A 25,203-nucleotide genomic window follows, 5' to 3' on the forward strand; every position below is an offset into this window, starting at 1 on the left:
GAATTGACTTCCTTGTCTTGTTCTTGGTCTTAGCCTTTCACCATTAATTATGATGTTAGCTAGCTGCGACCTATCGCTCTTTAACTCTCTCTGTAAGGCTCCCCTAAGGAGAATTCACGTCATATCACCAGGTGGCCAAGCCCATCTCAGGTCTCTCCCGTTTCAGCTGTCACGTGGGGAGATTGGGTTGTAGCCTCTGCAGTTCTGAGAGTCGGTACTTTGCTGATGTGAAAGACTCATGTTGGTCATTAGCCCATAACTTCGGGGGACAGGCAGTCTCTTATTCATTTTAGGTGGTGGGAATTTGGCCATTTTAATATCTACTGTTATGATTTTCAAGGGTATGGGCACAGAGAGGTTAGTAAAATAGTGAGGTTAGGAGTAATATTTATGGAGTGCTCACTCTGTGTGGGTCTTTACAGGTTTTATTTCATTTAAGTCTCAAAACCATTATTATTCCAATTTTATATGTGAGGAAACTGAGGCTTATTTATCTAGAAAGAAGGAACTTGCTCAGTGCTTGTATATGGCCAGACGGTCTGACTCAAGAACAGTGATCATGATCTCTATGCTTCTCTGCGTTTAGAGTGTTTGCCCCTCAACAGATCCTCAGACACCTGTGAAGAATCATGGGTTGGTTCTCCTCCTTATTCTAAAGGCAGGAAGGAACGTGGTATTTGTTGGAAAGAAGGGTACGAGACAACCAGCGACCCTACATTTTCTTTAGTGGTTTTGTGTGAACTGTGGTGGGCTGACGCTGTATTTCCACCAAGGACACCAGTGAGTAGAATTAGCTCAGTTTCCAGCAAAAGGTTCAACAGACAGTAGGGAGCACTGGGGACGATAAACACAGAGATATATTGTGTTTCCAAGGAAGAATATGGAGCTGGAACGTCTAATAAGAGAATAGGCTGGTTTTACTTATTTATTTATTTTTCTCCTGGATTAGTTGGAATCTCTTCTGGAATAGTTTATCCTGGACAGATTTGCAGTTTTCCTCAAGTTTCCCTCCAGGGCAAGATTTTTCTCTGTTCATACAAGATGAGAAAGCTCTGAGTTGGCAACAGCTGGCAAGGTGCTGTGGCTGGTGGGATTGGGGGGCGGTCCTGATCTCTGCCTCTCACCCCTCTGACCCTTCTCATCCCAGACGTAACTCCTTTCCTTTAATATAATTCGTGCCAGTGAGGATGTCATCAGAAAACAGAGCTCCTGCCCCAGAGTTCAAAAGAGGTAAAAGAATCTGAGGAACTAATTATAAAGCTGTTAGGATTGGGGAAATCGAGGCAGACAGGCTGGCGAGGCGAAGCCAAGATTAACATCAGGAGGGGGCCGCTCCCACTCTTAGGAAGGACCAGGAGCGAGGTGGTATCACCAGAACCCGGTGGGTGCCGGTGCCCTGCAGGAGGTGCAGCTCCTTCTGGAGATGCCGTCTGAAGCAGGTAGAGGCGGGTGGAGGAGAAACACCCTGAATTGCCGCCTCCTGCCTTTGAGTCGAACGCCAGTGCCCCCCGTTGGCCAAATCTAACCACAAGTCAGTTGATGAATCACTCCGAGAAATACGGTTTTTAGGCTTCAGCACCTGGCAGAGGAAAGGAACAGCGGGGCGGAGCTCCAAGGGGCAGTGGCAAAGGACTGGCACAAAGGTCCAGTCATGAGTCAGCATCACTTTGGGACCTGCTAGCCACTGATCGATCACTTACGCCAGGTCCTCCCACTGGGGAGTTGAGAGGCTGTTGGAGGATAAAAATGTGGCAGAAAGCACAAGAATGCTGCCCACTGGCACGAGGAAGGGACACGTGAATGGTCAGGGACTCTGACCGGTCCCAGGCTGTTGAGGGCGTTCATGTGAGCGGGGTGGGTGTCCTCTGGTGTGGGCACGTGGGAGGGTGCCTCTGTGTGTGTGTGTGTGTGTGTGTGTGTGTGTGTGTGTGTGTGTGTGTGTGTGAGATGGTGCCATCGGAGTGACACAGGTGGGCTTAGATACCTGAAGGCTTCAGTGAGGGGGGCAACCGTATTTTCGTGTCAAGGAACAGGGAGCACATGACAAGCTGGGAGATGGCACCGGTGGGTCCTGAGAGAGGCTTCTACAAAACCTGTCACTAAAGGGACTGTAAAACGAAGTCCCACTGAACTAGTCCCAGGAGCTTACCTCCCGGGACTTGCCGTTTATCCAGGGTGGGCCTGGAGCTGCCTGCAGTGCTGCATTTAATGAACGTTTTATGGGGAACAGTCGCCAAGAGGAGGCCCGTGGATGGACGGGTGTTAACTTACTGCTCAGCGCACCACCCTGGGGACAGTTATTTCCAAACAAAAGTCATCTAAAGTTAAAGTATTGAAACATTTACGACACATGCCAAATGGACATGTGGAATAAATTATGCATCGTTGAGGGCCTTTGCTGGGAGGCTGGACGACAGCAGGAGGAGGCTGGGGGCTGTCACAGCTGGGGAGCAGGGCTCAGGGTTCCCGTCTGGGGGACCGAGGGGCGTTTTTCAGAATGCCCTGTGGAACAGAGTTCCCTGCGGCCCTCCTTTGGAGGCACTCGAAACCTAATGACCATTGGAGGGTCAAAAAAAGAAAAGAAAGAATGATTCTCCGTAGTTCTCTCAGACTCTTCTTAGGGATGAAGAAGGTTCCTCGTTGGCAAAGGGAAACCCTGGGGACAGAAAGGGACTCAGTTGGTTGGAGCATCACATAGCGAGGAGCTGAGGGAAAGCTGGACCCTGGGCCCGTTTCTGGAAATGTTGATTTGCATCAGAGCCCACGGCCTCTCCTCCTGTTCGTTCTCTGCTGTTCCGTGGGCTCTCAGCGTGAAGGCTGAGCTCTGCACCTTGGGGCCGGTCTGGGTCTCCATCCTCACCCACAGTCCTCGGGAGCTGACGGAATAACCGGTGGGAAGGAGGCCAAAGGGCAGCCAAGGAAGCTGGGCCCGGGGCTCTCAGACCAGCCCCTGGATGGGCAAGCACTGACCGAGGCCTGATCAGCTCTGAAACCCTGCCATTGATGCCGCTTACCCCGAACTTCTCATGTTTGCTAAGAGGGACAGTGAAACAGGTCACTCTGTACAGTGTAGCTCCCTGGGTGGAGCACAGCTTACAAAGTAGACCTGCTATTGAAGGCCGCCCCCAGCCATTTTATGTACTTTCTTTTTTATCAATGTAATTTAATTTTATTGATTTATTGATTGATTATTAATTTTTATTCATTGTTTCCAGTTCTGGCTCCTCCGTTTCTGTCTGTCTGTCTCTCCGGCTCTCACTCTGCCATCTCTCAGGGAGTGGCCCCCCTTCGCACCCATGGTTCCCCCCTACCCCTCCCTGGGGCATCCTCACCCAGGGAAATGGGTCAGTGAACCAAGGAGCAGAGAAGTGGACGTGGCCGGGGACTGGTGAGTCACCCGTTTGACTGCAAAATGGGGGGCATCGTCTTAGGAGGAGCTGAGGACTTGAATTGGGAATTTCAGGGCTCGGCCTCCCTCTCCCTCACTGGGGGGGTCCGGCCCCGGGGACGTGTGGACCTTGCCAGTTGCCTCCGGGCAGCAGCTCCAGAACAGCCAAGGGGCAGTGGCGTGTCTGCCACAGCAGTAAACGAGATGGGAGTGGAGCAAGCAGAGTCCCCGGGAAGCCCCCGGTACGCTGGCTGCCACCCCGGGAATCAGTGTGGAAGGAAGTGAGGAAGGATGGAAGTTTCCTAAGAAGGAACCTCTCTGCACAGAATTTAGCACTGGCGGAAGTGGGGTTGAAGGCTAAGTTGGTGTGTGGGTACGTTAACATTGCAGGGGTTTTACTTATCACCATATAAATTATACATGAGAACATTCTTCTCAAGAGAAATCCCACATTACAGATAAAACACAAGTCTCCCTGGACTGCATCTCTCCCAGTGTTAAGTGTCCCCCTAGAGAGAGCTACAGTTAGCAGCTTGGCTTGTATCTTTCCAGACCTTTCCTTATGCACTTTTATTCTTGTATGAACCTGTGTTTGCTTTGGTTATGGGTTTCTTTACACACACACACACACACGCACGCACATTCAGGAGAGAGCCATGAACAAATGGTCTCATTATGTCAAGGAAGTTTCTTAAGTGAGGAAGACTGTTTCCCAAACTTTGCCCCCCCGGGGCACCCCAGCGTGCCACAGGGAACTCACAAAAGTCATGGCGTTTTTAAACACCTTTGAGGGCAGTCCAGCAGTACCTGGCATCTGTCAGACACTGCAGGAGCCGCTACCCCAGCAGGGTCCGCGTTAAAACGCAAGACATGCCCACCAGCATCACCGCGTCTTAGAGAAGCCGAGTTTCCTGTGGCAGCAGCACAGCTTCTGCACAGTCATTGTGAACCAGAGGATGCAAATATCAGGTGCAAAGGGATTCCCGGGAGGGAGGAGCCGGATCGTGTCCTGCAAGTGGACACATCCTTTTAGTGAGGAATTAGGGTGAAGAATGAAATAAAAGATCAGTTTTTCTTTCAATTTCTCTGTATTTTTTCCTAAATGGCTACTAGGCTATCTGGGCATGAATACTTATTAAGTTATTTGGACTTAACTCCTCCCTAAGTGGAACCTTTAAGTCTTTTTTTTTTTTTGCAGCCGAGGGCAATTGTGTAAACATGACGGAGCTGTTAAGGGTACAGGGAACTGAAAACGTTTGGGGACTCCTGCTGGGTAAAAGCTTTCTGTCCATAGAGGCTTAAGAGTGAAGGAGACGGCCAAGGGCAGAGAAGTTTAAAAAGATACATAGAGAGTTTCAAAGAAGCAGAAATTTACTTGGGGGCAACACTGTGGCAATGTGTGTGCAGAGGAAGTGCCGGGTGGGCTAGCTCCTTGCACACTGGCTCCTGGGCTTCTCACCCACTCCTCTCGTGGGCCTTGGAGGGGATCTGCCCCAGCATCTTCTCCCTCTGTCTCTGACTATTTCTCTCTCTTTCTCTCTGCCTGTGTGTGTATACGTGTGTGTGTGTGTGTGTGTGTGTGTGAGTGTGTGTGTGCGTTAGGAGGGGACCGACGGTTCTGATTATGGACATCCTTTAAAATCCATGAGATTTAAAAATAAACCCGACAACTCCTTATCCAGAAGACTTTGCTTGACTTACAATCTCCGGGTGGCTCCGGCTTCACAGAGAAGAATGCCAGAGGAGCGTAGAACGTGCCCATAAACATCTCCCTTTGTGGAGCCTGTGAATTATCCATTCCAAGGAGAGACTTCGCAGGTGGCCCAGGCCATCAGATGGCGGGGGCCCGGGGGCTCTGGCCCTCTTCAACTGACAAGCCCATTCTCAGCAGCATAAGTCCTGGCTAAAATAAGACTTTGTCCTATGCTCAGTGTGTACATTTCTACTGGCCTGCGTCTATATTAAGACGTTACAAATAAGGAGAGTCCCAAGACCTGGGTTATGGAGGAGAAGCTGGGGGCAGACAGGCAGCCTGGGAAATGAGAGCGCAGTGGGACGGTGGGGGGCCGGGCGGAGCAGCGGGTCTGCCTCCGAGCTAAGGCTGGGCAAAGTCACCATGGTATTTCAGACCAGACCCTCATGGAAAACACAAGGCCCAAATATGTGCAAGGATGGGGAGTGTTGGAAGAGCCAAGTGGCTCACAGAGGCCAGCACATAGCATTGGGATGTGTGATGTTTGCCACGATTGACTCGCAGTTTGGACTTTCTTTTTTCGTCTAAATGATTTTTCCATATACGGCCTGAAGCGCGTAAATTAAATCTGTCTTTTGCTGCCCGGGCCAAGGTCGTTATTTCATGTCCCTAGAATTCACTGAAGCACACACGAGCCTGTCAGGGTCCTTTGCTCTCTTGCCCTTCGTGTGCCAGAAAAATCAAAGTGTTGGTTTAAAAAATTCCTCCAGGGTCAAAAGGTGTCTGACTCCGTGCGAGTCTTTGACGTGACGTCCAGAAAGGAGCTTTCAAAGAAAACAGGTGGGACGGCTCTTTTGTGGATGGAGAGGCTTCCAGACTATGCCCTTTTAGCACTGATCTCCTGAGCTAGTGAGGTCGCAGGGGCCTCCGTCTCCGTACACCACTGAGGCCCGGCAGCCGGGCTCCAGCTGGTGAGCAAGGGTGTCTGCACAGCACCTGCCCCATCGCCCAGCGGACGCAATGTTCTTATAGACATTGCTTGCTTAACTTTCACGAAGAATAAGGAACTAGGAAGAAAAGAAAAAAAGGTCCTTACTTTAGGTTGCTTCAGATGCAGAGCCTGAGTCCCTGGTGCATGTGCAAAATTGATTCGGGAGGGGGGAACCCCGACAGTGGAGTGGGACAGTGACGGAGAAGAGAAGGCTGCGAACAAAGGGCGCATCGTCAGTCATGTTACCGGCGTGGGCAGCTGGCTCGTCATTTCACTGAGGAATTCTGGGAGCTGACCTAGAACATGCACGTCACAGTTCTACTGCCTGAGGGATGAGAAGCTGGGTGTATGTTAGTTCCACCAGTCACCACTGAAGGAGGCTCCGAGTGGTGTGTGTGTGTGTGTGTGTGTGTGTGTGTGTGTGTGTGAATTCCCCTGCACTTCTGGCCTGCTTTGAACATGCACGTGAGCAGAAAAGGCTCAGGCCGCCAAAAAAGTCTTCAGGCAAAGCGATCCAGAGGCTGCCAGTTGGAAGTGGGACCTCTCCACTCTATGGTAAGGCTCATGGAACTTTGGGGCTGACACCGGCAGTATCAGGATCCTAGGTCCTAAAGTGCTTCTGTTAAGACCTAGCCAGAAAGTCAGAAGCCCAGGAGTTCAGCAGAGGGCATTTCGTACAGGGAAAGTTAATTCAAAAGGTGTCAGGATTGCCAACAAGCTGAACAGGGGTGGTGAAGCAACACAGAGGTCAGTAGCGGCTGGGGCTGGGAAGCCAGGGCGGGAGATGGTGTCCCCAGAGCCCAGGGCCAGGGCCACCTGGTGGGAATGGAGCCCTGGTCGAAGCTGTGTGCTAGGAGATGCCAGCCAGGGAAGGGCAGGCCACAGCGGGCACCGGAAGGATGGAGGAGGTGCAGCCACGGCATGAAGCCGATGGACAGACAGGGGGAATACTCTGGATTCTCCTTTCCATCCACCTGCCAGTCTCCCTCCAGTACCTCCCTGAACTGAATCTGGCCGGAAGCCAGTTGGCCAGGGAGTCTGGGAAATGTGTCTTCAGGGACCGCCGCTCCTACATTATGAATTAGAGGAACGGGCAGATCTGAGAGGAAGCAGGCTAGGACTGGCACTGGTCACAACCCTGACGTAATCCCATGCCTTCCTCTTCCAGTTCCACCCCTCTGTCTGCTCCATGACTCTGTTGGGTTTGTCACCCCCAAAGCAGAATCTGGGAATGTCTGAGGAGTTTGGAGGGACTCCATTTTGGGAAGGCATCGGTGGTCAGTGAGGGGACACACTCTACACCCTTGTTTGCCCCTGTTTTGAAGTTTCCTAGGGCTGTTCCTGTGCCTTTTGTTCTCCGATTCAGCCACAGAAGGACCTTCAATCCCTTGCCTGCATCCTGGGGGTCGTTGAGGAAGCACCGTGTCTTTTCAGTTATGTTGTAACGTATCTGACATGTAGCATCGTGTAAACTTCAGGTGTGCAGCGTGTCAATCGGAGACACATATATCATAATACGATTGCCATTGTAGCAGTCATTAGCACCTCTGTCATGTTACCAAATTATCCTTTGTTTTCAGTGGCTGGAATCATTAAGTTGCAGGCTCTTGGCAAGTTTGATGGTTATGATACACTCTTGTCGTGTATCCTCACTGCTGTGCATGAGATCTCTCGGGCTCATTAACCAAGTGCTGCAAGTTTGTGCCCTTAAACAGCATCTGTCCTGTCCCTCCACCCCCATCCCCTGGTAACCACCATTTTACACTTGGTTTTTATGAATCTGGCCTTTTCAGATTTCCCATATAAGTGACACCATATAGCACTTACCTCACTTCGTCTGACTTATCTCACTTCGCATAATATGCAGAAGGTCCATCCGTGTTGTCACAAATGGCAGAGGCTGTATTGCTTTCTCGTGGCTGAATACTATTCCGTTATATAATATATATATTCCATGCGATATAGATGTATACAATATACATATTATGTATAGTTCACATATTCTTTATCCATTCATCTGTTTAAGGGCACTGACGTTGTTTTCATATCTTGGCTGTGGTGAATAATGTGTCAGTGAACATGGGGGTGCATATATATCTTTGAGATCCTGTTTTCATTTCCTTTGCATATATACCCAGAAGTGGAGTTGCTGCGTCAGATGGTAGATCTCTTCTTAATTTCTTGAGCAGCCTCTGTACTGCTTTTTACAGTGTCGGCACCAATTTACATTCCCACCAACAGTGCACAAGGCTTCCCTCTTCTCCTCACCTTTGCCAGCAATTGTTATTGCTTGTCTTCCAGATGGTGGCCGTTCCAGCAGGTGTGAGGTGGTATCTCACTGTGGTTTTGATTTGCATAGGAAGCACCACATCTTGAATGCACCCTTTTGTCTGTTTAATTCTCCCTTAGGCTTGCCAAGGCTTGGTTTTTGCTCTGTGTCAGTGAGGTAGGTTTGCTCACATTTCGAAGGACATGTTTCAGAACCTGGAGCATGCTGCATTTTTTTTTTCTCTCCCAAGTTATTGCCATTTGAACATGTTGGCTTTTATCTGTTCAATAAGACAAGATGTCAGCATTACTAGAAAGATCAATCTGAACAGATGCTAAGCTCTTCTCTCCTCCTCTGCCCACCCTGAGAATTCCCCATGCTTTCGGTGGTTACTTCATTCCCTCTCCCAACCTCCTGGAAACAGGCATGTCCACGTTATTTCAGATGGGGCAGCCCAAGTGAGATTTTCAGGACTGATTATGTACAAGGCCCACAGCAAAGCTAATGCCAGTCTCCACTTCTCTGGTCACCTCTCTTGAGTTGGGTTCACTTACTTAATAGTTTGTACTTAATACGTAATACACCCAAGAACGTAGAGATCCCTATTTCTATTTTTTTAAACATCTAAGATCAGATCACTAGGTGTATTTAATATTCATAGGCTACGACCTGCTATGAGAATGACATCCCGCTATCCCAAGCAGGCCAGATCTGGAGTTCAAGGTGAACTATACACTGGAATGGGGTCAGTGGAGGTGCCAACCCAGAGGCAAAAAGAAGTAGGTCCTTTAATTGGAGCGGTGAGCAGAGGCTGCTAACTTCCTTACGTGTCTTACACTGTCTTCACATTTGGGGAGCTAGGAGCGGAGTGACACAGGGAAGGAGGTGATCCATGATTTAATGGGCCTTCCATACCTGTAATCTCTGTAAAACAAACTTCTTTGAAGGGAGAAGCCCCAAACCCACTCCCTTTGGGCTTTTCTTATTTCTGTTATCTTGGCTTCCAGCTGAAATCTCTGAAGCGTGTTCAGAGGAGAGCCTCTGAAATGCAATTGCGTGTCTTCTGGCCTTGCTCGGGCATTCCATTTCCTCTGACAAATGAACACTGGCTTGTCCTCTGACTGGCAGGAGATGAGAAAAGGTAGAGCGGCATCCCGAGCCTTGAGGGATACCCAGGGCCTCTCTGCAGCTCCCCACTGGTCCTCACAGCGGTCGTGTCCTTTCCCAGTGTTGGAAGCTGGCCGCAGCACAGCCTGAACTAAGTGCTGGCATTTGCAAAGGGACAGCTCTTCCCACCAGTCATTCCTCATCCACGGATTGTCCAAAGTCAATTCCTCGTCTGGGAGCTTCTGTTGCTTTTCTGCAGCAATACTCATGTTGTCCCGACAATACCACATCCAGGATTTTCTGCGTCAGGATTTTACTTCCGCTTGGTCTAGGGCTGGTGGGCCTGTACTGAGGATTTCCATGGCATGTTTCGACCATTTACATCCCTGTGGTGGAACTAGATAGCCCTGCAAGGGTTAATACCCACCCAGGGCCAAGCCGTCCTGCTCATCCGTGGCCCAGAGTTTGCTCGACTCCGGGACCGTTGGACCCAGCCTCATGGTCCCCCAGGAAGGCCAGACGAGGGGGTGTGCAGTTGACATCCAGTTCATTTTTATTATCATGGCGCACAGTCTACCAGCCAACTTCCGTAACTTTTAAGCCGAACTTGGGCATCTGCCTTGAGTTTAGAGACTTTGCAGCAGGACGTCTGCCCTGGAGATGTGCTCAGCCAAATGTCTTCACTCCTTAGGGTGGGGCGACTCCCATCCAGGAATCTCAGAGACCCTGTATATAAACATGAATGAATGAATCCTCCCAACACCACACTCTTTGCCAGCTGGATGATTTTAAGGGAAGTGACCAGCTCAGGGGCCTGTAGTGAGTCATGAAAGATCTCGCTCGGAACCAGGGAGTTTGGACTTTCAGGGCCCTGGGTGGAGTCAGGGACCGCTCTGGACTCTTCCACCCCCAGTACTTGGAGTGTCAGGATGGGGGGTCAGCAGTCAGCACAGAAACTCTGGGGATGCCTGGCTGCCTTCCAGCTCAGCACCTCCCCCTTCAGCGCCTTCCTCACCAGCCCCCTCAAACCATGGCTTGGTCAAATTAAGTAACTTTTGTTTTTTCAGTATACACAACTAATATATGCTAACTGTAGAAATTCTGAAAAGGGAAGTATAAAGAAGAAAAACAATTCATCCAATTTTTCATCTCCTAGAAAACCTATTATAACCCTCTTTTTAATGTATATTGTCACATGGTTGAGAAAAATCAACTGTGTATTTAATTTTATATTATGATTTTATATTATGATTTTTGTCAGTCTGAGAACAAGTCCCAATCTTCTTAAACACCATTCTTGAGCATCCTTTCAATGATTGCATAATATTTCATCATATGGATGCATTATAGTTTTCTTAACCTTTCCTTACCCTGTAGTTAACATAGGATGAACACACAGTTTTTTTCCTGAAACTTGGGTTATTTGGATTAATACATCGTATGAACGTATCCCAGTTCTCTTAGTCTTTACCTTATGGTTGGACATACGCTGACCACGCTCGTGCTTGTTATTTCAGGTGGGTTCCGTTAGTAGGAGACATTGCTGGAAGCTCAGGATCTTCACTCAGTTCCTGGTTTCCTAACCGCACATGTTTTGGGGCTCGGTGAGGGAGCCATGTAGACGCAGCCCTTGCACGTGACCATAGAGGCAGCTTCACCGTCGTTGCCTGTCTTGCCGCTGCTCAGTCGTTCACTGTAGATGAAGCTGGGTTGGGTCACTTAATTCATATCCTAGGACTCTTCCATCGATCGGGTACCCCTCTGGGAGAGCGGGAGGCCTTTGTTCTTCTCGTGTGCGTGGCGGGCAGAGCAGCTGTTCTGGCGCATAGGTGGGTCATTCTCTTAGGCTCTGGGGTTCGGTTCTGGTCAGGGAGCCATTTCTCACATCCCGGGAATCGGTGGGTTACTTGTATCAAATCCTGGAGCTGTTCACATCTTCCGACCCCACCGTTAATGTGGAAAAATGATTCTGGGGCAGTGGATGGATTGTGAGTGGCTTCTGCAATGAAGATATTCCATCAGTTGAACTGAGGCCAAGTTTTGGCAGGGAAATCAGTGGGACAAATCGTGAGCTACGGTTTTAGCTCCAAGAGGAAATGTGTCCTGGTTGGTAAATCATCAACCAAAAAAGCGTGAAACTGCTTGTGATAACTTAAACTTCTGGAAGCAATTTAGAGGGCAAGTAGGGTCACTCTGACTTCCGAGAAAGGGAGAGGATTTCTTGTTGTTGGGATGACGATTTTTTTTTTCTTCCGGCTTTCCAACATGTACACACAAACAATGTTGACCTATGGAAAATATTACTAATCCACAGAAGAGCACTTGATACATACTTTAATACGATGTTCTTTACTTTAGTGCCATTTTTCATCTGACTAGGAACTCCCTGATTGTCACTTTATCTCCCTGTAATACCAAGGGTGGACCTTCACACCCTTTTGATGACTCACGGAAATGCAGTATTAGCCCCTAAACTGATCTAAGAGGGCTCTTCGGATGTGGAGTGCATTTGGTGTCTTCCCCATCTTTGCTTTTCCAATCATATATAGTTTAGGATAGTGGCTTCTTATTACTTCATGCTGTGATCCTAAACTGGGCACCTTTGAAATTCAAAAAATGTGAATTCTTACTCAGAGTTAAAATAAGTAGATCTCATTAAAACAGAAGAAGAGGAAGGAAAGGGAGGGGGAGGAGGAAGGACTATAGGTACCACTCATGGTACCACTCAGCAAGCACCATATTATAACCCCATTCTTGGGAATTCCCTGGTGGTCCAGTGGTTAGGACTCCCAGCCTCCACTGCCAAGGACCCAGGTTTAATCCCTGGTCGGGGAACTAAGATCCTGCAAGCTGTGCAGCGTGGCCAAAAAGAAGAAAAAAACAACCCCATGTTATTAACCCCATATTATAAAATAATCTCCATGTTTTTTAGCCTTTATTCCATAAATGGAGCTTGGGAGATATTCCTAGGTCTCTGGAGGCCCAGGTAACAAAGCTGGCGGTAGCAACAAGCCTGTCAGCCTCGGGTTGGCGGATGTTTCTTGGGCCTGGTGCCCAACCTGCCGTGGCCTTAGCTCCAGCGGGAGGTCCCGGACCCAGCCTCCCTGACTTCTCCATCGTTGTCTAATCCACGTTTGACCGGCAGGAAGTGGAACCTTCCTTGACCTTCCTTTGGACTCAGAGCCTTGGACATGTAAGCAGAGACTGGGGACTGGTGTGAATTTGGCTAAAGTGACTGTTTTTTAAGCCTTTGCTCACCCAAGGTCACTCTGGTGTGATCCGGTAGAGTGGCAGATAAGTTGCTACATGGGAGAGTGAAGAGAATGGGCCGGAACTTCGGTGGGCCTACGAGAAGCAGGGAGGTCCTCAAAGTCAGCAGGCTCTGGGCCACATCCCGATACGGGATCTTGTTTCTTCTGGCTTGAGCATCTTTCCCCCAGTCTCCTGGCTCTGGCAGAAGCTGGGAGTTGGCAGACAGAAGGAGGGCCTGAGGTGAGTCCCCAGGAGAATGAGATGAGTGTCTCTGGGCCCACTGAGTCCTGATAAGAAGGGTTGCCGGGGGATCCCGGACCCCAGGCTCTTTTAGCCTATTTCTTGGATGATGGAAGAAGGATTCAGCCTGAGTTGTCCTTGTTTCAGATCCAGCTGAGGAGTTTGGCAGCTTGAAACCTGGACGGTGGTCGGGCTGCCAGTGTGAGTCACGCCACAGGGAACGTGGTAACAACAGTTCCGTAAACAAGCCAGGATCCCGGTCCCCCAGAGCCCCCGTGGGTCGTCTTCCATACTTCTTCCCGTAAACTCCATAAACCTTCCCTCTTTGTGCCGACTCCCTCGGCTGTTCAATTCGTGCATTGTCACCACGCTGGTTATAATGATGGCACGCAGGGCCCGGGGATTGAACATCCCTTTAACCACCTGCCAGAGTTTCCCCAAATGGGAACTGTGCCTTGCCTGTCTGCTTTCTGCAAGGAAATGTTTAAAGTGCTTTGAGACCCCAAGAGACCTTAAAATACCGAAGTTTATTTAATATCCATATCTTTGGGTTAAAAAAAATGAGTAAAACAAGAATAAATGCACGTGTTTTACTCTTGGTCAGTGACACCAGTTTTGAAAGACTCAGCTCTCTCAACCAGAAGCCTTGGAGTCGCCCTCAATTGCTCCCTTGCCCTCCCCACCCCCCCCACCCCACCCCCGCCGTATCCGAGAGCCCCGCATCTGTCAGGGGCCACCCACGGAATGTCTCTTGTGTTTGTCCCTTCCTCTTCATCCTCTCAGCCCATCTTCCTAGGCTACGTCAGTGACCCCCTAACTGGTCTCCCACCTCTTATCAGGCTCCCTTCCAGCCCATTCTCTGCGTCTGTGTCAGAGGGATCCGTCCATAATGCAAATCTGATTATGACACTCCCATGCTTAAAATGCTCTGTGGAGTGTTTGGGATGATTTTCAAGCCTCTTGGCTTTACCCACAAGGTCCTACATGACCCACCTCTCCAACTTCATCTCCCACCTTCCCACATGACCTTCTCTGCCAAGCGTTGCCAAGCCACTTACAATTCTCTGGGTGTGTCTGGCTGTGTCATGCCCCGGTGCCTTTGTACATGCAGGTCTCTTTGCTTGGAATACGCTTTCCCCCTTTTTATCCAGCTCACTCCTTCTTATCCTAGAAAACTCAGAATTAAAGTCATCTCCACCGGGAGCCGTCTCTCACCCCCCGGGCAGACTTAGCTGTTGGCCCTTGTGTTCATATCCTAGGGCTGCTGTAACAAATTACTGCAACCTGGGGGTGTCTTAAAACAACAGAAATTTATTCTCTCATGGTTCAAGAGGCCAGAAGTCCAAATTAAGGTGTTGGCAGGGCCACACTCCCTCTGAAGGCTCTGGGGGAGAATCCTTCCTCACCTCTTCCAGGTTCTGGTGGCTCCAGGCATTCCTTGGCTTGTGGCCACATCACTCCACTCCCTGCCTCTGTTTTCACGTGGCCTTCTTCCCTGTGTGTGTCTCCTCTAAGGACACTGGTCATCAGATTTAGGCCCTCACGCTAAACCTAGGATGAGCTCATCCCAAGATCCTCAACTTAGTTTCATCTGCAAAGACCCTTTTCCAAGTCGAGTCGCATCTGCAGTTTCTGGGGGTCAGGACTTGGATATATGGTTTGGGGAGCCACAATTCAACCTACTACAGCCCTGTAACACCTGGTACATTCCCTTTAAGAAGGGAGTTTCCCAGAGATGTTTATAAGCATTCATTGATATTCCTGTCTCTCAAGATGAAATCTCAGAGATTTCTCTTCTGTTTGACCTTGTGTCTTTGGCTTCTAGGCTGGCTGCATCTCACGTGACCCTCTCATTAAAGTAAGAAATAGCTACCTACAGGCTGTTGGTAGGTCCTTTTCTTCAGCTTGAGCTGATGCAGGCAGGTTTATAGGCAGAAACCTGGACATCACCTCTGGGAAGCCCATCCACCTCAAGGAACCTGTTTCCGAAGTCTTGTTTGGGTTAGAGGTACATTTTCAAGCTAATCGAGTTCAAGGAATACCCAAAGGAAGGCCTTGGAATATTACTGATCACAGGGAGAAGCCCAGACTTGTTCACCTACATTCTAATGTGTATGGTCTTGGGTATGATGATTATGTGCACATTTTCTGAGTTACCAAATGGCTGAAAGGGAGCAGTTGAACATTTCTGAGCATGTCTGGGCGTTGCCTGGATTCCCCGTTTTTCAAATGAGAGCTTGGCTTTCATGGGAAGAGCTGGTTTTAGGGACTTAGTAAATTAAAGTGCCCTGCATTTATGAGAGCTACAGCTTTTAAACTCTGGGCCTCAGTTTTTTGTTTTGTTTTTCTTTAAACAGAATTGATAAGAACATAACCTCCAACTTCCTGTTTTTTTCTATCTGTTTGTGGTTAGAATTTGCCCCTTGAGTCCCAAAATCCCACCTGCCAATCAGTCTATAAATGATTAAAGTGGCCCTGCTATGTGCTGTAAACTTCTCCATAGGCCTGGATAGATAAAGCCATCTTTTGACGATCTCATATCCTTTGGAAACATGAAGCTTCTCTGGTTCAGAAGGTTTTGTCTTTGGTCACGTAAGGATGTGAAAAGAATTTGGCAGGAGACTTCTAGCTCCTGTTTCATCACTGTCTTCTCTGTCTGAGGTCTCCTATCCCAACCCACATTAATGAGGCTGTTGATGTGAAAGAACCTATACAATCAAACTGTTCTTTTGCAAAAGGGAGGATTGATTAATTCGTAATGCCGGGTAAACTGTTTACAAAAGGCTTCAGTGTTATGGGTCATCTCTGCCCTTTGTCACCGACAGAGAAGAGTCCTGAGTACCAGGCTGCCGCCTTCTCTTTGCAGAAGGGAGGACACCGTGAGCATCTCTGAGGAGCTCTTGCAGCCGACAGGACCTGGGCTCTCCCTCCACCGTAATCGCCCGTTACCCAGTGGTCCGGCGTCCCGGAATCAAAGTCTCTGTTGTCTCAGGCTTTCAAGGAGGTCTTCCCATCTCTAGGAAAACTAATAAGCACACGAATGTCACTTGCAACTTCGGCCCCCTTCTCAACACCTTCCTTCTTTCACTGCCTCAGCACCAGTGTGCCGGCCATTCCTCTTCCTCTACCATGGAATCCTGAACCCCAGATTCACAGCTCAGCACACTCCACCTAAGAGATGTTCCAGGCCCTGCCCTCTGGCTCCAGTCCCACTCTGATTCTGCAGTTTCTCCCAATTCCCACCACTGTTCTGGATCCCCTGGAGCCTCAGCCTACCCCATCCCTTCTCCTCTGCACTTTCATCCGTGACCCATATACCCTCTGGCCCAAGATGTCTCCTGTCCTTACAGAACAGTGGGTCTGGGGCATGAGTTCTGGGTACCGGCCAGAGGCACCTCGATTGAGGTCTGGGTGCCCCCAGAATTCCTCGCTGTCAGATCACACTGATAGTACAGAGCGGGCAGGGAAGGAGGACAGTGGTGATAGTAATGGGCTCACTCATTTGCCCTAAAAGTTGTTGCTTGCAGAAAATGTAAAGAGATTCTCAAAGGGATTGGCCAGGTTGTATATGAATGCAGAGCCATGTAGGTGAATAAAGTTGCGGTGAGCCTCATGGGCAAGGATGCTGGGAGGTGTTTCAGGCCCCCTCACAGCTCCCCTGGAGGCTTCTGGTTGGTTGCTAAACGCTGGGTTGAATGGGACCTGAGTCTGGTCCAGTTCTTGATCTCTTTCTGGTTGTCAAAGTGAGGAGGTTTAAGTACTTAGAAAGAGTTGAAATGTAAAATATTTTGACAAAGAACACACTCAGGAGGAGGAGGACCACTGACCGGAAGGGCACCCTCCTCCCTCTTTTTTTTTTTTTTTTTTTGCGGTACGCAGGCCTCTCACTGTTGTGGCCTCTCCCGTTGCAGAGCACAGGCTCCGGACGCACAGGCTTAGCGGCCGTGGCTCACGGGCCCAGCCGCTCCGCGGCATGTGGGATCTTCCCGGACCGGGGCACGAACCCGCGTCCCCTGCATCGGCAGGCGGACTCTCAACCACTGCGCCACCAGGGAAGCCCACCCTCCTCCCTCTTAAAGGCACGACCCAGAAGTTGCACGTGTGAATTCCATTTGTCTCCCATGAGCTGGAACTCAGGCAGGGGCCCCTCTGAATGGGAAGGGAGGCTGGGGAGTGTGGTTTTTATTCTGGACATCCATGGACCCAGCTAAACCCGGGAGCTCTGACATTGTGAGACAGGAGAATGGATTTAGGGAGCAACCAGCAACCTTCGTGGGCGACAGTACAGTTAGTTAATACCCAAGTGGAGACTCTTGGAAAAGCCAAACTAAAGGGGGTTTGCAAACGATCTCAGGTGACATTTTGTGGAATCATTTATTCAGTAACTACTTATTGAGCACCTGCTATGTGCCAGGTACAGTGCTAGGAGCTGAGGGTGCAAAAGTGGGTAAGAGATGTGCTCTCCGCCTTCATGAAGCTTATAGTGTGTGGGGAAGACAAACTTTCAACAAGGAAATGACTCTTTATACCGTAATTTTACTCAGTGTTTACGGTATCTTCTAGGACAAGGAAGTAGGTGTAGATACCGCTCAAGATACTTAACAGGTCGGGTAAGTCAGATTTTTTGGGGGAAAAGGATAAAAACCATACATAGGTGTCTTGTTTGAACAGCTGGGAAGTGGGCATTAGGGGTCCCCCGCTAATATGGGGGACGCTGGAGGAGAAACAGTTGGGAGAGAGGTCCTAGTTCAATTTTGGACATAGAGAATCAAGGTATTTCTAAAACATCCAGGTGGAGAAGTCATTCAGGCAGCTGGATCCAGAGCTCAGAGGTGAAGTCTGGACCAGAGATATAAATTTGACATTCAGATGGCATTGGACACATGCAAGAGGACGAAATTGGGATGTCCTCTCTGTCGATAAATATCTTATTATTTAGAATATATCAGTTAGAAAGTGATGAACATAAGCCAGTTTACCAGAATCAAATAGAGTGTAAATTCCATATACGCCGTCATTTGGAGGGAGGAGAGACCAGTGGAAATCTGGGAAGGCTGGAAGTGTTGGAAGAGGTTTCAAAGATAAGTCCTGAAGACTCACGGATTTCTGATAATCAGACTGATGCGCTAGAAAGCTAATTGAGCATCTTCTAGGAGAAGAAAAAGATCTGACAACTCAGTGGGTCTGGAGAGGACTTCAGAGCCTCGAACTGGCCAGGAGACTTGCTTCCACCGTGTCCTAACTGGGTCACCTCGGGGAGGCACTTGGCTTCTCTGAACTACTAGGATTGACACCCACCCTCTCTAACGCACAGGGTGGTGTGACTGTCAAGATCAAACAAGATACAGACCCAGATGAATTTTGTAAATCGTAAAGCTAGGCAAATTTGGAAAGATAGATTGTTAAATAAAATTCAAGGTCCATAGAGAACAAGTCATTTTCCCAAGGTCCCCTGGCTGGCAAGAGCAGGCATTGGAAACAGAGCTCTCTGGCCTTCCAACTTTCAGAGGTGACCGAGCGTTTTGTGCTTCCCAGCTCCAAGTCCTCAGGCAACTTATTGAACCTCTCTGACTCTTGTTTTCCTCACGTGTGACTTAGGCAATAACACCATTAACTCAAATATAAAAGTTTTTTGACTGTTTACTGTGTGCCGGGCACTGTTCTAGACCACGGGATCACGGCCTTGAGCAAAGCAAAGTGCCTCTTCTCAAGGAGCTTCCATTCTGGAAGTAGAAAGGCAGACAATGACAGAGATGAACAAATACATATATTATGTATCCGAGGGTAGTGGGTGCTACGAATATTATTTCTTACGAAGGTAGACAGGTAATGTAATGTCTGAGCAGACACCATCATGAAGTAAGATGGCAAGCAGCATGGCTATCTGGGGAAAGAGCCTACAGGCAGAGAAAGCATAAGTGCAAAGGCCCTGGGGCAGGAATCTTCTTGTTGTGTTTAAGGAGGGGTCAAGAGGCCAGTGTGACAGGAACAGACAGGGCAAAAGAGAGAGTGGGGGAGTGGCCAGAGATGGGATCATGTAGGGCCTCCCCGGCCATGGCAGGGACTCAGATTTCCTTCTGAGTGAGGTGGGCAGGATTTTAAACCAGAGACTTAAGTGATGATATTTGTCCCATCGGTAGAGTTTTTGTGAGGCGCAAATGAGGTAATGCATATGAAATTGCTTTATGAACCGGGAAGTTAGGTTCAAGACTATTTCCAGGGTCCTGTGAATGGCCAGGTAGTCAGAGAGCCGGGACAGGACGGCAGCCCTGACCCCCGGGCCGCCCCATCTTTCCATGATCCTGACTCAGTCTCAGAAAGCATGGGGCACGATGTGCATCTAGAACCAGGTTGAACCCTTGGTCAAAGTCAAAGACTCTCCTCCCCAAGCCAGAGGGCTTTGCAGACCTCCTAGATGTGGCAGTGCTTGGCCTTGGAGGGAGCTGCGTGGGGTTTGCCATCTTAAATGGGTAGAAAAAAGGGAGCTGGAGCTGTCCAAGGCAGTTGGGGCCTGGACAGCAGAGACTGTCTTAAATTAAACACAGACCTCTGCTCAGGGCTGGACTTGAGAAGCTAAAACATCAGAACTGAAGAGGAAAAACCAACGGTTACGATAGGTTTTAGAGAATTCCTTTAATATCTATTTAGGGAGCCACAGCGCGGCCAGAAACAATAGAGCCGGAATTTGTAAGTATTCCTAGTTGTTTATACAGTCTTAGGCATGGATTATGCAGATGTACTAGTGTGTGAATTGAGGTTCGAGGAAGTGACCTTGAGTTACACACCACCCCGAGGACCAGCTCTGATAGATGATCACATCTGGCCGAGGGCTCTGCCTGGCCCTCCCCTTGCGTGATCCCGGAGGGTGGAGAGGGAGGCCCGCGCTGCGGTTCTTGGCTGGGGAGCCGAGGGTTGGAGTTCCGGCACCCTCGCATCTTCACTTTGTGTACGATGGGTTGAGTTTACTCTTTTCTCTCTGCCCTCCCTTTTATTTTTCTATCCTTTTTTGCCCCTCCCTTCTCTCTTGCCACGAGCAGAGGACATTAGCCAATGTTTGCTCTCCCCTCTATTAAAGTTACACTTGTTTGTAAGATAACCTTCTACATGTCACACACCCAGAGTTCACGCCCTAAAAGAAGATGTCACTTCAGAATCTCCATTCCCAATACAATATACCATAGGTGGGCCTCGTAAACCACTAGCGTTTAAGAAAATAGTGTCGTGACTTTTTCCAATGAAACTTTGTTGAATTCCAACTATATAAAAGCCATAATGATGAACAATCTGTGAGTGAAATGACGTTTCTTAACCAAAGGTACAAAGTTCCCAGAAATGACAGGCCATTGATACTCCAACCTCAGTTCCTTTAAGTAGGTAAGTTCTAAAAACATAACCACCTTCATATCTGTAGTTTTCAAATAACGCTTGTTATAATCTAAGGTTTCTTTGCCTGTGGTTCCCTCATATCTGAATCTTGGCCGACTCGGAAGTGGAAAGGTTTCCTCTAAAAGCACAGAAAACATGGGGTACCACTGAAATCATGTATAAGAAATATGTATAGGATGGATATAACGCGCGCACACACACACACACACACACACACGTATTCCTGTACTTACTCTTGCTGGAGAAACTCTGGGGGTTTCCAAGGGCAGGATCAGGTCCAAGCGGTAAAAGTTTCAGGGAAGACAGATTTCAGATTCCTTGGGGAAGCACTTTTTTAACAGTCAAATCTGCCACCAACAGAATTGCTGCCCCACACAGTTCAGTACAAGGCTGTTTTTTTTCAAGAACTTTGTAAATACCAGAAGCTTCCAAGGACAGGATTGTTATAAAAAGAGCATTATTTTATGCCTGCCCATTTAAAAACCGTGCTATTATAGAAAGGAGAGACAGAGCTGCTGTCATGGTACGTGGTGAGTGTGACTTTCTGAGCTGGGTGTGACTGGTCGGTGATGTCGCAGAAGCCACATGGCCAGGGGCGGGGACAGATTGTGATGGATACCGATGGCAATCTTGGTAATGCAGGAGTTGAGAGCGGTCTCAGACATTTATGTGTTCCGGCAAGTAGCTAATGCTTTGAAATACTTAATTGCAATTCCGCAAATGTATTATAGGCCATGAATCCCTCCTTTTATTTTATTTTTTTGGCGGTACGCGGGCCTCTCACCGTTGTGGCCTCTCCCGTTGCGGAGCACAGGCTCCGGACGCGCAGGCTCAGCGGCCATGGCTCACGGGCCCAGCCGCTCCGTGGCATGTGGCATCTTCCCGGACCGGGGCACGAACCCGTGTCCCCTGCATCGGCAGGTGGACTCCCAACCACTGCAACACCAGGGAAGCCCCCTCCTTTTTTTTTTTTTTTTTCCAACCTTTTGGGCTCTTTTGGATCTAAGACTGAAAAATTCCGAAAATAGCATGCATCCTTGTCAGGTTCTTAGATCCTGGGTTTTCTGAATAAGTAGTCTCCCATTGTAGTGAGCTCCCCACTTCTGGAAGTGATCAAATAGAAGGCTAGTGCCAGAAACATTAAATGAGGACTGTCTGCTTTGAGGGGTTAGAGGAAACGAATACTTTGCTTTTAAAGTTACAGTGAAGCCTAAAGAATCAGCGAATGAAGACCCGTATCATCATGGCACAGTTTTACGGTAAAGGACATTTTGTCATATTTGCTTTAGATCTTTTTTAAAAAATGTCCTTACAGATACAAGTGAGGCGTAGGTATGTGCAGTCCTTCTTTTGACACTGCTGCTCCTTCTCTTCCTGGAGGTGACGAATATTCTGAACTCTGCCTTGACCATTTTCATGGATATCTTTGTGCTCAGTGAAAGCATACATGCACCCAAATACTCCATAGTATTTTTTTGCCTGTTTGTAAACTTTATCTGAATGGTATCATACTGTGCGTGTTATTTTGTTGCTTGTTATTTTGCTATTGTCCTTAGATAGATTCATTTCCATGTATGTAGCTCTACTGCGTTCACTTAAGCTGAATTACCGTATTCCTTAGATTAGCATCCCATCATCCCCTATCTATCTTCCTGTTCAAGGTATTGAGGTTGATTCTTCATTTTTTGCTACCAACGATGCAGTTATGAATCCTCTCACACGTGCGTTTGGGAGCATTCATATAAGAATTATGTAGGAATGGAATTACTTGCTCTTAGAGGGCACACATCTTTACAGGATAAAGTCAAATTGTTCTCTAAAATGACTGAACTAATTTATACTCCTACTAATTTATACATCCCTACCAGATCTTGCTGATAGCAGATTTTAATTTTTGCCAGTTGATAATTATGAAATGGTGTTTCATTAGAGTTTTAAATTTAAATTTAGTCAGATGTATTTTTTGCATATGTGTGTGCCTCTTTCTGTTTTAAGAAATCCTTCTCTACCCCACAAGGTCATAAAGATATTCTATGTTTTTTCCCTATAAGTTTTAAGATGTTTCTTTTCCACATGAATCTTTGAACTAACTGGAATTTACTTCTGTGTATAGCATGTACAAAATGGGACCAGTTTTCTTGGTTTTCTGTATGATGTTTTTATTTTACATTTTCTGGGTTACTAATGAGAATGGGCATCTTTTCCTTTGTTTATTCATCATGTGAATTATTTGTTTTTTAGGTTGCTCATCTTCCTATTGAATATTGTGTCTCTTGATTGATAGGAATTCTTTATATATCATGGATACTAGCCTTGTTAGTCGTGTACTTTGCATATATCTTCTCCCAGCCTGAGGCTTGTTTTCTTTCTTTACCATGATTATGGCATCCTTTGATGAATATTGTCCTTGTTTTCATTGTCTGATAGAGTTTACTTGTAAAACCTGAATCTGGTATGTATTCATGTAGCAGTGGTACAGTTTTTTTGTTTGTTTGGGTTTTTTTTTGTTTTTTTGCGGTACACGGGCCTCTCACCGCTGTGGCCTCTCCCGTTGCGGAGCACAGGCTCCGGACGCGCAGGCTCAGCGGCCATGGCTCACGGGCCCAGCCGCTCCGCGGCAGGTGGGATTTTCCCAGACTGGGGCACAAACCCGTGTCCCCTGCATTGGCAGGCGGACTCTCAATCACTGCGCCACCAGGGAAGCCCCAGTCTTTTTTTTTTAAATCAATTTATTAGATCAAGTTTGCTGACCGTGACTTTCAAAATCTCTGTAATCTGCTGAGTTTTGTCTTCTTGCATTATCGATTACAGAGTGCGTTATGTTGAAATCTCCCCTGTAGTGAAACGTTTATGAAAATTGACTGTATACCAAGCAGGAAGCAGGCCAGAACATGTTTTACAGAATTTATATTATAAAAATCATATTTCCTGACCACAGTGCAGCGATTTCAGAAATACATTTTTAAAGTTTACCAAAATTACCCCCACATATTTGAAACTGAAAAAATTTCTTCCAGAAAAACTCATGGGTCAAAAAAGAAATGAGAAAATATTTGGAATTTAATGACAGTTAAATTGACTGAATTTGTCAATTTCTTATGTAGTCCTAACACTTTTTGACTTGTTCGTTGCCTGTTTAGTTAGAATGGAGAGACTGGTACATTTATCTAGAACTGGTTCTTTCCTTATTGCATCACCAGTTCAGGCACGCTTAAAGAAATTGTTTAATATATTTTAACAAGCGTTAGTATACTTTCTGTTCTTGGAAGGGGTGTTCCCCTCAGTGAGTGTACTGCTGCCCAAAATGGAGTGCCCCTTGCATTTTCTGTGTAGACAATCCCATCTTCTGCAAATAATGACAATTCTGGGGTTTTTCCCTTTCCAATTCTCACACTGTATTTGTTTTCTTATCCTACTCTATGGCCAGTGGGTCTAGTACAGTGTTGAATAAAAGTTTAAGTAGTGGGTATCCTTATGTTATTCCTGATTTTCAATGGAATGCTTTTAATAGTTTATCTATAGATAGGATATTCACTGTGGTTTTTTGTTGATACCGTTTAGCAGATGAAAAGAAGTTCTCATCTGTTTCCGTTTTGCTAGGGTAATTTAAATGATCAGATGCTTTTTCTGTATCAATTCACATAATCCTGTGGCTTGTCTGCTTTAACCTTTGAAATGTACTGAACTTCATTAACAGAGCTCTTAAGTTAAACTATACGCGCATTCCTGGTAGAAACGAACTCATTATGTACTTAGTATATTGCAGTATTTGTTTTGCTTGTGTTTTATTTAGGATTTTTGCACCTATTAGTGAGGTTGGGCTAGAGTTTTCCTTTCTTGTACTGTGTGTCTGCTTTTGGTGCCAAGGTTGTAAAAGTTGGATGTCACGAGTTTGGAGTGTTCCTTCTTTTTTATTCTCTGCAGTACATTATAGAAGGGCAGGATTATTTGTTTCTCCAAAGTCTGGTAAAACTCACTTCAACAGTGTCTGGGCCAACTGCTGGGGTTTCGTGGGTAGATTTTTAATTTCAGATATTTTTTACCGGCTTTGTCCTATTCGGGTTTTTATTTTCTTCTTGATTCCACATTGTTTAATTATATTTTCCTAGGAAATGTCCATTTTGTATGTATTTTCAAATTTATTGGCATGATCTTCATAGAATTTTCTTTTGAAGTTACTAACCTTTGTGGCATTTGCAATTATATTGCCTTTGTGATTCCAAATATTGTGTGTTACCTTTCTTTTTAAAAATTTGATCAGTATGTCAGATGTTTATCTATTTTATTAGTCTTAAAAATATTTTGGTTTTATTTACCTTTCTATTTTAAATGGAATGCGATTCTGCTGTTTGTCTTCTGTTTTATTTTTTCCTGCTCATTTATTATTTATTACTTCTTTCTTTCTTTGGGTTAACTCTTGTTCTTGGACGCGCAGGCTCAGCGGCCATGGCTCACAGGCCCAGCCGCTCCGCGGCATGTGGGATCTTCCCGGACTGGGGCACGAACCCGTATCCCCTGGATCGGCAGGCGGACTCTCAACCACTGCGCCACCAGGGAAGCCCTAACTCTTGTTCTTTGTTGTTGGATGTTTAACTCACTAATTCCCTGTCTTATTTCATTGCTAACAAGAGCATGTATACTTTGTATCCTTTAACTTTCCATTTTTTCATTCTTTCCTTAATTCAATAAATATTTTGTGCCAGGCACTGTTCCAGGTGCTGTGGATTCATCAGTGGACAAAACAACCCCAAAGCCCTGCCCTCATATTTTTAAAATTCTATTTTGAATTCTTTATTCCATGAGTTATTTAGGAGTGTGTTTTGCATTTCCATTGACGTAGAGGTGGGGAAGTTGGTGTCTTGGCCATTTCTAACTTA

General features: G+C 47.2%; 1 protein-coding gene across 1 annotated transcript in view; it reads left to right on the forward strand.

Annotated features, from left to right (window-relative positions):
- The window catches only part of ANO2 (anoctamin 2), a 320,612-nt gene that overhangs the window by 172,342 nt on the left and 123,067 nt on the right, over positions 1-25,203 (forward strand). The gene's annotated exons all lie outside the window — the stretch shown is intronic.

Source organism: Phocoena sinus, chromosome 10, assembly GCF_008692025.1.
Source record: "Phocoena sinus isolate mPhoSin1 chromosome 10, mPhoSin1.pri, whole genome shotgun sequence".
NCBI lineage: Eukaryota > Metazoa > Chordata > Mammalia > Artiodactyla > Phocoenidae > Phocoena > Phocoena sinus.